The sequence below is a fragment of the Elaeis guineensis genome, chromosome 1, assembly GCF_000442705.2.
Source record: "Elaeis guineensis isolate ETL-2024a chromosome 1, EG11, whole genome shotgun sequence".
NCBI classification, from domain to species: domain Eukaryota; kingdom Viridiplantae; phylum Streptophyta; class Magnoliopsida; order Arecales; family Arecaceae; genus Elaeis; species Elaeis guineensis.
The window spans coordinates 95277989-95289172 of record NC_025993.2 but is presented as its reverse complement, the minus strand read 5'-3'; the positions used below and the strand labels follow the sequence as shown (position 1 = coordinate 95289172).

The 11184-nt window shown below is 39.7% G+C and overlaps 1 pseudogene; it reads right to left on the bottom strand.

The window, feature by feature from the left end:
- Positions 1 to 345: 345 nt before the first annotated feature.
- Positions 346 to 5265, bottom strand: LOC140856328 (uncharacterized; annotated as a pseudogene).
- Between the last annotated feature and the right edge of the window lie 5919 nt (positions 5266 to 11184).

The window sequence follows — 11184 nt, the reverse complement described above, 5'->3', positions numbered from 1 at the left end:
AGATTCCTCAGCTGCCCAAACGAAGATATTGATGAAAAGAGATTTAGGAACCAAATTGTTATGAGTGATATCACAATATGGAGGGATATTACATGTACAACATAATAATAAAAAAAATAGATTTTGATATGGTGCTTCTTTATAGTATTAGTATAAAGGATGTTTAAGATATTCCATATTATTATTTTTATATATTTTTTTAAAAAAAATAATATTTATTATTATTATTTTATTTTTTCCTTTCTTCTTCCTTTCGCTGACCTCGACGCCGCCCTGTGTGCCCGCACTACCCACCCCAGCATCGATAGGTTGTGCACCCCCACACCCCCCGCCCCAACCCCTCCGTCAGTGGGTTCTGCACCCCCCCCACCCCCTTGCGATTCCCATTTCCTCCCCAACCCCCCCGGCCACTTCTTTCCAGTGCTTGGGGCTTCTACGCCACCCCGACCCCCCTTTCCGATGCCCGAGGCTTCTGCACCCCCCCACCTCCCGGGGCACCCACAATCCTCCACCCTCGGCCTCCCCCCGACCCCGTGCACACCCGCTGTTCCCACTACCACCCCTAGGGCACCCACGATCCTCCGTCCTCAGCCTCCCCCCCGGCCCCATGCACACCCGCGATTCCCACCGCCACCCCCCAAACCTCCATCTCCGACATGCACGGTTCCCCCACCTCCTGATGCTAGCAGCTTCTGTAGCCTTGCGCGTGCCCGTGGTACCCACCCCCAGCACTGATGGAGCACCCCGAGGCAAGTAACCTTCTCTGGGTCCGACCCCACAAGAGCCCCACCACCCAGCACCATATCCATGGGCTTCATGATGATCTGGATGTCCGAGAACATGGTGTGCCGCTCCATCACCGCTCCACCATGAAGCCTCAAAGCTCATCCTCTCTCGCTCCTTCCTCAATCCTCCTCCAAAGATGAAGAAGAAAAAAATCCACACAAAACCTAACCCTAACATAAAGAAAGGAAATGCTTGCCTCCAGAGCCTTCGCGTCCTCTCCGTCTCTGACGACTTCTCCCCTCTTTCCGCCGATGAGGATCTCGTCGTGCTGACTCCCAACTTCACCCCTTTTTCCTCGTGGCTCCCACCGATCGAGACATCTTTCACGTCCTCTCTATCTCCAACGGCTTCTCCCTCTTTCCGTTCGACGAGGGATCTCACTGTGCTAACTCCCAACTTCACCCTTTCTCCTCGTGGCCTCACACCTGATCGAGACTTTCAAAAGGAGAAAAGAAAACCCCAACACAAAACCCCAACCATCGCCCAGCATCGCTTTCGGCCTCCATCCGATTAAGACTCCGACATGTGGTATTATAAAGCGTTAACATATAATCCTACGCAAGGTTTGCTGTACCGGTACCGGACGGCGTGCCGGTGCCGGACTAGTATGGTACGATACCGGTACCGTACCGACACACGGTACTCCCGGGCGTACCAGTCCGGTACTGGTACACAATTTTTTTCGATTTTTAATTTTTTTTTTAGATTTTTATAGTTAATAATTGATAAATACAATCTCAATATGGCATTATATTGCATATTATTGATATATTTGGGTTCAATTTGGAGTTAGGTTGCGGTACAAAGACTCTTGATCCAAAATTTCAAACATATATTTATTTACATTATATTTCAACTATGTCATCTTAAAACTAAAAAAATATATATAAAATACGCATTAAAATGTATCTAAATATTTAAGTACAAAGCGCAATAACTGATATACGAACCTTAAGATGTGCTCTGCATTTAATTTCTTGTCGAGTGTCTGTGACGCTCGTAGATATCTGGATCATCAACATAGTCTGAAGGGACATCAGTCCAACCCTCTAGCCAACCTGCACCGTACTCTCGAATATTCATCATCCCATAAGACATCCTCTCTGGATTGTAAGACATCTCAGACCTCTCGCTAAAATTCTGACTCTGAGAAGTATCCTCGAGATGATGGTATGGTTGTGGAAGAGCCTATCCAAATATGCCAGTAACAAAATCTGATCCGTAAGATGCTCCAGGCTGCATAAGATAGTAACCACTAGAAGATGATGCCTCGGATGCACCATATGCATATGGATTATAAAGTGGCTGTGGATAATAGGATCCATAATGCGAGGATGATCCAGATACATCCATGGACCCTACTCCATGTGCAAGATCATCCGCAGCTGCATCATGTGCTGGACGACCTCTAGGAGCCCATCGTCTATATGAAATCGGCTCCCCACGATCTCTACCGACTCGTCCACCATGATCCCTATTCTGTGTGACATGCGTAAACTGAGACTCACCAGTGAATCGAATATCACTCTGTGGCTGTGTCTCATAAACGGTGGTCTCCTGTCCTCCAGTTCATCTCTGATCATCAGATCCATGGCTATTACTACCAGTATCATCATCACTCTCCCTAGTGTCCGTATCTGAACCAGATAGCTCCTGTACTCTCGAGAGTGGTGCAAGTGCAACTGTCTTTTCCTTCCCCCCTTGTGCCCCTCTGTGACTGAGTTTCCTGTGATTGGGAGGATGGATGCCTTCTTGCTGGCTGTCGGGAGGAACGTCTCTACATCTCTCGCTCGAATCTCTGGGACGATGTATCGGATAGCGAGTCATATGATGAATGAGTCCCTTGTGTCCCCTCAGACTGTGGCTGATCAGCTGGAACCCTATGTAGAATATTTTTTTCTACCCATTGCCCTGGATCCACCCTGATCTCCCTTGCCACCACACTGGCTGGTCGTGGAGGGGATCTTGGCTTATCAAGCTCTGGCTCCTGCTGCTAACCTGCAAGCCATCTGATAATCGGATCGTCATCCTCGTCGGCATAATCATCTAGCATCGGATCAGTGTACTTCAACTGAACTTCCTCCTGAATATATTTTAGCCTCAACCTCAGATTGTAGTGAACATATACAAGATCATCGAGGCATTTTTTGTGTCAGATGATTTCTATGTTTGCTGTGGATAAGGGCGAAAGTGGATCAATTACGCTCACAGCCACTAGCAGAGACCATCTGAGAAAGAATACGGACAGCCATATGTCTCAAATTTTCTGCTGATGTTCCAAAATGAATCCACCATTCAGCTACAAAAGCAAAATTATATATCAAATTTGATGATATTATTAAGCAAAATTACATATCAATCTACATGTAATTTATCTGGATTCATCTGCTTTTTACTTACGATAGCTGATGGGACTCCAAAACTGTCTGATCCATCTCTAAACTATTTCGTCTTAAATAAAATATATTTATTATTTATAAATATATCAAATCGAATTCAATTGAATAATTACATCTGTTTTAAACTAGTATACCTCTTGCAGACACAACGACGCGATTTCTGGATCGGACATCATCTTATATATGACATTGCGAAGAGCAACAAGAAGCTCACTATCCATATCTATCTCCAGAATAGTATACTGAAATCTCGGATTCAAGTAATAAGCTGCATATAAATTTCAAGACTGATTAAGCACAATTTTATTTTCATACTTCGAAAAAATATTTTAAAACATTCTTGAATCCAAACTTACCAGCTAGATACAAATCTCTGCCCATCTGATAGTCCCAACGGCGCTCAATAATGTTAATGAATTCTTGAGCATGCTTGGGATCATTCTCACTGATCTGTTTCTTTGCCCTCTCCATCATATAATATAGAAAGCCCATCTGGGGGTATCTCTCGCTGTCCACCACGCGAAGCACCTCATATAAAGGCTTGATAGCCTTCACTATCTTCTCAGCCCGCTGCCAAAATGACTGACTCGTCACCAAGTTCTCCACATGACTTCCATCAGTGCCGGCCCTCGCATATCTGCTCTCCTGTCACTCGACACTGACAAACATCTGACGTAGAGCTATTTTCTTCTGAAGAAGACTATCAAGTGCTATATAGTTGGTAGCAAACCGTGTGATACCCGATCGTAAGATCTCCCCCAGTATACGTCCGCATCAAAGAAAGAACCCATGTGTGGTTGTAGATGAATCTAATAATGGTCTGGGCAATCTCCACTATCTGCTGCACCCTGCGAATCTTTTTGATATCCATCAATATAAGATCAATGCAATGTGCAGCACATGAGGTCCAGTATATCTACAATCGCTGCTCCATCAGCAACTCTCCGGCAGCCTTATATTGTGGTCCATTATCTGTGATGACCTGCACGACATGCTGCTCACCCACTGAATCAATCACCTCCTCCATCAGACCAAGGATATATGTGGCATTGTGCATCTTATCTGAAGCATCGATTGATTTGTAAAAAAATATTTTTCCATCACAGTATGTCAAAAAATTAATGATGCTCCGCCTAGTAAGACCTGTCCAACCATCACACATCACTGTCAGACCGTATGTAGGCCATTTATTTTTGTAAGAAGCAATCCATCTCTCCAGATCCTCCTTATTGCTGTCAAGAAGCTGACCATAGATGTCCTCAGGTCTTAGAGGATCTACACCCTGGCCGGCAGCCTCTATGGCTGAAATAGCAGATCGGTAGTAAAAATTGGCTGCTGCATTTGCTGGAATATGACTGAAATGAAATCATGATCCAATAGCTCGCCACATATCCTTCTTCTTATCTTTTTTCAGCATACTGTCAATTCTCTGCTGCTTTGAATCCTTGCTGGGCAAAGCATGTAGATCCAAATCCTGAATGCTGGCTCCTGTTGGAATATCTCTGGAGGACCTCCTCCTACTGCCAAAAGCTCCCAACAAAGAAGACATGCTGCGTCTGCTCCCTCTACCATCAGGCTCTCTGACTGAGGTAGTCCTCTTGAACTCGAATTCTCCCCTACCAGTCGCTGATCCAGATCCTGATTCATAGCATGATGGTCCGAATCGGTCTCTGTACCGGGCCATCTCCTCCTGCTGGTACTGATCCACCAAGCTCGCCTGAATGGCAGCCTCAATCTATGCCTCCTTATCATCTGGAGCAGAAGCCTCCTTTGACTCTCTAGAGTGATAAGAAGGTGGCTCTGCAGCTCGACGGTCTACTTCGGTCTTTTTCTGCTTTGTTCTTTCCTTCGCTGCTTTCGAATCAGCAAAGTGCTTTTTCATCAATTGTCGGACTTTTTGCGGACATTTCCGACACATCGACACATCAAGATAACCACCAGCTAGATGCTACTTCAATCTAGTCACTCATCCTCCCTTGAACTCTGTGTTGCACTATTTGCATCTCCAATGATGCCGAGCCGAAAGCATCTCGCCATGATCCCAACCGATGTCATGGTCTTGATCTTTCTTCTTACTCATTTCTGTAGATATAATAAAATACTAATTATTTCGAATTATCTGTAATATAACACCAATTACATATATTTTTTATTTAATAATATTTTTTACTATTTAAATATTTACAAAAAAAATCTCAAAAAAATTTCAAGTTAGATTCAAATATTTCAATTATTTTGAATCATTCTAAACATTATTCTCAATTTCAAAACTAACACTGATTTTTTATTTTTTTATTTTTTTAATAATTTTTATATAAATAAATATATACTATAAAATAGCTGATTAATTAAAGTGAACGAACGTCATGCTCTAAATTTTTTCTTATAAATATATGCAAGTATAACAAAATACGATAGTTTAACGATAATTAAAATAATTATATATAATTTTAAAATAATTTTAATAATTATTTTAAAACTTATAAATTCAAAATAAATATGTTATATGCTTCAAATAATATTTTTAAATTAACTAAAATATAACACTATTTTTATATATTTTTTATTTTATAATTAAATTTTTAAATTTAAATAATTAAAAAATAATTTTTTAATTTCAAATATTTGAAAAAAATTTAGAAATTAGATTTAAGTAGCTTGAATCATTCTAAACATGATTCCCAAACTCTGATTTTTTTTCTAAAATTTAATTTTTTTTAATTTTTAAATAAATAAATATTTAAAAATATTTAAAAAATATATAATTAACAAAAATTAACAATTTTGGTGTCATCGTGTAGATCTTCCAAAGATCTATCACATATAATTAAATCATCCCAAAATCACAATTGTGGCATGATTTTCTCTTATTTTCATTCTTTCTCATTCTTATCTTATTTTTAACAACAAAAAAAAAAAATATTTACTAAGAAAATAAGACATTATCTTACCTCCGGCCAAAGATCAGCCTCTCCTCGAACCACTCCTACAATTTGACGGAGTTTTTTCTTTTTTTTCTAATTTTTCGGAGATCTCAACGGTTTCGTTGAGACCTTCGCAACTTTCAGACCCTCAGGAGTTCTCTGAGACATCTCAGAGAACTCCAAACATGTTCCTTTTATGCATGTGGTCTCCGACCCCACCCCCCTCCTCACTTTATTCACATGAGACGGTCGGTACGGTTCCGTTCACGCCGAACCGGACCGAAACGAACCATACCGTTCGGTTTTGGACGGTATGGAAACGAACCGGACCGAACAGCCCGGTTCGGTGCGGTTCAGGGTGTTTCTCTTAAAAAAGGTCCGAACCGAACCGTTCAAGCACCGGTCCGGCTCGGTACGCCCCGTACTGGGCGGTTCGGCCCGGTATGGCAAACCCTAATCCTACGTGTCAATACGAAATGCCGCCTTATAACCTGTTGATCATTTTACTATTATAATATAGATAATATATATCTTCAAAATATATTTTTGTAATAATTAGTTTTAAATGCTTTGCAAACTGTATGGTCTATCTTGTATACTTGTAAATTGGATCGAGCAAGAAATTATTATGTTTTCTACTCTTAAACATCCTTCATATCCATGTACTTCCATAATCATGAGATATTGTCAGGGAAATAGTTAAATTGTTGGAAATCTCTGCATGAACCTCTAGATCATGTACTTTTGTAGTTTTTGAAATATTTCTTTTGAAAATCATGCCTCAATATCAATTATATGAATTTTTTATATGTATGCTCCTTGGAATCATATTTGAATTATTGATTTGGAAAATAATATATTTCAAACATTTTGGAACTACACACAATGTATTATGCATGCATGCATGCATGCATGCATACATACATACATACATATGTATATGTATATGTATGTATGTATGTTTGTGTGTGTGTGTGTGTGTGTGTGTGTATGTATATGTATACATATATGATTATGGAAGTATTGTATCGTTAAATAAGTTGTTTTCTGTCATGTATTCATCATGGTCTTATTTGTTATACTTGCTTAATCCCTTTGATTGTGGTTTTTGTTACTTACTAGACTATTAGCTCACACCTTTAATTTCTTCATTTTCTTATCGAGCCTAAGGCATAAGAAGGAATGGTTAAAGGTTGGACTATAAGATTTGACTGGGGCTTTAGATTTAGTTGTATGCGACCAGCCTTTACAATTTTGTTTGGAGCCCTCCTTGATACTGTTGTTTGTAGAAATAAGTGAACCTCTTAAAACTTTATAAGTGGTTTTGTTGGTTGAGTTGTAGTTTTACCTGAATATGTAAGCTGAGAATGTTTTGAGAATTAGCTTAGTTTGTTTGGAATCATGTGAGTTTGGACAACTTTGATTGTTATCCTCTACATTAGTCGACTATTGTTAGTTTGGTTATAACTATTTTGTTTTACAGGTCATCACTTTGCATGCTTATCAGGCCTAGCCTTACATGTGTGTGACAAGTTATCACATTCCTCGGCATGTGCTTACATTGGGGGCAGTGACAGCTAGGTGACTGGCTTAGGTGACTTCCCTTTGGGGTTGAACCATCTAACTAGCTCACATATGCAGGCCAACCTTGTAGAGGCTGTCCAAGTGGTACAATTTGGCTTTGACCATCTTTAGGGCAGCTAATGGACTATGTGGGAAGGTTAAGACGTTTAGTATAAAAGAATGGTATAAACTCGTTATCTCTTTCTTGTATCGAAACACCCCAAGTCCCTAATTAGCTATAAATTCCACTATTTTCAAATGACAATTTTTCCGGTTTACATTGTTCATGCATCATGTGGTAAAATTGTCTATTTCACACACTAGAGTTATTAGGGATAATTTTGGGATAATCAATATTCATTATATAACCTGTAGGAAAAATTCTGTTAGTTTGCTTTATAACACCATCTACAAAAACAAATCCTTAAATAGATGTAAAAAATTTTTCCTAATTTAACCATTATTTCTTTTTATCCTTTATGTCTAGATTTCTTTTATTATCTATGAATATTGATGAACTTTTATGATATTTTTGACCATCAACCAAGACATTCATCGGCCACCTACCTTTCACCTAAGCACTATAAAATCCCCTGCTGCCTTCTGCCTCCAAATAGAAGTAGCCATTTTTAAAACACTGACTCCAAGAAAAATAAATAGGCAAGAAATATCATAGCGTGCACAGTTATAAACTAAAAATATCAAGGGATAAAGGTTACAGACATATGTAATAGAACTAAAGCTCAGTTGATAACACAAAGATGTGCTTTGAGAAAAATGGCATATTCTTCAGCCACATGAATGAACTTTTATAGAACAACCGTAAGAATGTTAAACGGATCCAAGTGTTGGACAGTAGAATGGATTCAAGCAATAAAGACAAATATGGCTGAAATAAAGAATTATTAAGATGGATCAAGAAAGATTACGAAGGATAGAAAGATGAATAAGACATGGAGAGGCACAAAGTGTACTATCTTTTTTGTTACTTCAGTAATACCTAGGATTTGAACGCTAGACCTCCTCCAACGTTGAGCCCTTGGACGAGAGGTGCCAACCAACTGACCTAACAGTTGTTGGAAAATGTACTATCTATTTAAGTATCTATTTCAAGCAGTGATAAAAACAATAAATAAGGAGGCACAAGCAACTGCATGAAAATTTAAGGAAGCTCCTATAAGGAGAGATGCTGGAGGTTAACAGGATTTTAAAAAAATGGATGAACCTGATATAACATGGATATATATAATAAAGCAAGATTCACTGTCACGGTACCGGACCTGTACCAGTGCCATCCTATTATAGTGTCGGTACACAATTCAATATGGTTCGAGATGGCTATCGAGTGCCAACATGATACGAAAAATCGTATCGATATGAGACCAGAATGGTACGATACGAGATATCGTGGGGTGTAATGGACTGTTCAGCCTGGTACAGCATTCCACATAATAAAGTATTTGGAAATGTTTGTGATAAAATCAAAGGTAATTCAAAATAGAAAGGCTAGGTGACTAAGAAATCATAAAATCCCAAAGTAGTTGGGGCAAGGTTTGATAATTATGATTATAGTTTTCAATATGGCAAGAAAGCATTGGTCTATATAGCAGACATTTGAGAAATCATTTGCCACTAGTTCTTAAAACAACTTTCAGGTTCAAGTAATCAACATTATAAATGCCTAGAAATAAAGAATTATATGATTTGAAGGTTTATTGCTCATGCATCAAGTGGACAAAAAATAGATGGTGCTAATAGTGATATTGCTTATTTTTTGGATATAATGGTAGTGATAATGTGTTAAATGTAAAATAGTTGTATAAGTTGAGAATTCACACCATTGACCAGAATATTCCTTAGTCAGGTTCTAGAAACAAATAGAAGCTATCTTGTAACAAACTCAATGTTAGAAGAGTCCAACTCTCCAGCAGTCATTAGAAGTTGGAAGCAAAGAATTTGATAAGCATTAAAAATTTAAAATATCTAAAATGTATCTATCTCAAATAATACATACCCAAGATGGGTTATTTGAGTTGAAGGCAGCACAACATGTAAGTTGACCTCCTCTGTAACTTATGATCAAACAAGCTGGTTGCTTAACAATCACAATGATCGAAAATAATTCTTCCTCAAGAAACAAAAAAAATACAGAAATTCCCTGATGCTCTAACTTTCCTCTTGTGCTTGCTAATATCTAGTGAATTGATAAACAAGATATACCCAAAGTCTCCGTAGCTCTATCCTCATCTAGAACTAAGATCGAGCATTAACTTGATAATCTCCAATTCCTAATTCCGTATTCTTTCAATCATTCTTATCGACTCCCTGGAATTGATAAGAGACTTTTAAGAACCTATCCATCGAGATCCCTAACACTAATTTCATCAGATCTTCGTTCCTATCCCCAGATCATCTTTCATCTTCGTAATCTCTCCCATCTCCTGCTACTGCGATCATCTCATGAATAAATCCGAACAGCATCTGCTCATGAGTTCATGATGGTCCAGAGGATATACCCTAATGCTTCACTAATTCCACTATGTCAAACCATCCGGAGGCCCATCAGCCCAACAGGTGCCGAGCCATCCCGACGGCTTTCCATCTCAATATTTTTTGATTGAAGGAAACAAAAATCCAGTCTTAACCGACCATAGCATGCCAGTTCTTCGAATAAAGCACACACACACACACAAAAAAGGATTTGGGGAATGAATATAGGATGGATGTGAGGTGGGAAGATCGCTCCTCACCTCCTGAGAGACTCACCAGTAGAAAGGCCAAAGGGTGTAGTCTAGATCGAAGACGACCAATCGGGGAAGGGCTTGCAACACACCGATGATCTCGAGAGCTTCCTCCTTCACTCTCTCTTCCCCCATTTCTCCGCCGCCTTTCCTCCTCCGACCGGCAGGGCCTCCTTTCGTTCGCTCGTCGGGGCTGGTAGGCGTGCGGATGCGGTTTAGATCCGCTGCGCGGTGAATTTCGGAAAATGTTGGGTCAGTCACCGTACACGCCAACTTGGGATCGTGCTACTAATCATGCGCGCGAAACTTGACGCAGCGTTTCACCATCCAGTCACGTCAGGGCTCAGAGGAGGCCCGACCCATTATCAGCCCTGGATTCACAAAAAGCTTGGATCCTCTCCTTGACCTGTTTGATCGCGTCAATCAACTTTGTGCAACGTTTCTCTTCGATTAGGCCCTGGTTGAGTGCGTTTCTAGGAATCAGGTCCCGACTCAACCTGATCTGATTCTAAAAGAGAAGAAAAGGACAGTTTTGAACAATTAGGAAACCACTCGAAACCATTCCACTCGGTTAAAACTTTTCTTTCTCGCTTCAATTCTAAGAAATAAAAAATAGCGAATAGAGGAAAGCCCACACGTATCCTAAGATAAGATACGGCTCTTGCACTATGATTAGAAAGGGCTCTATATTTCTATAATTGTTTATCGAGCTAGGCAACTCTAAAGTCGGAATAGGCTATTGATTCTATTATGGGGTTATACCATCTCAAT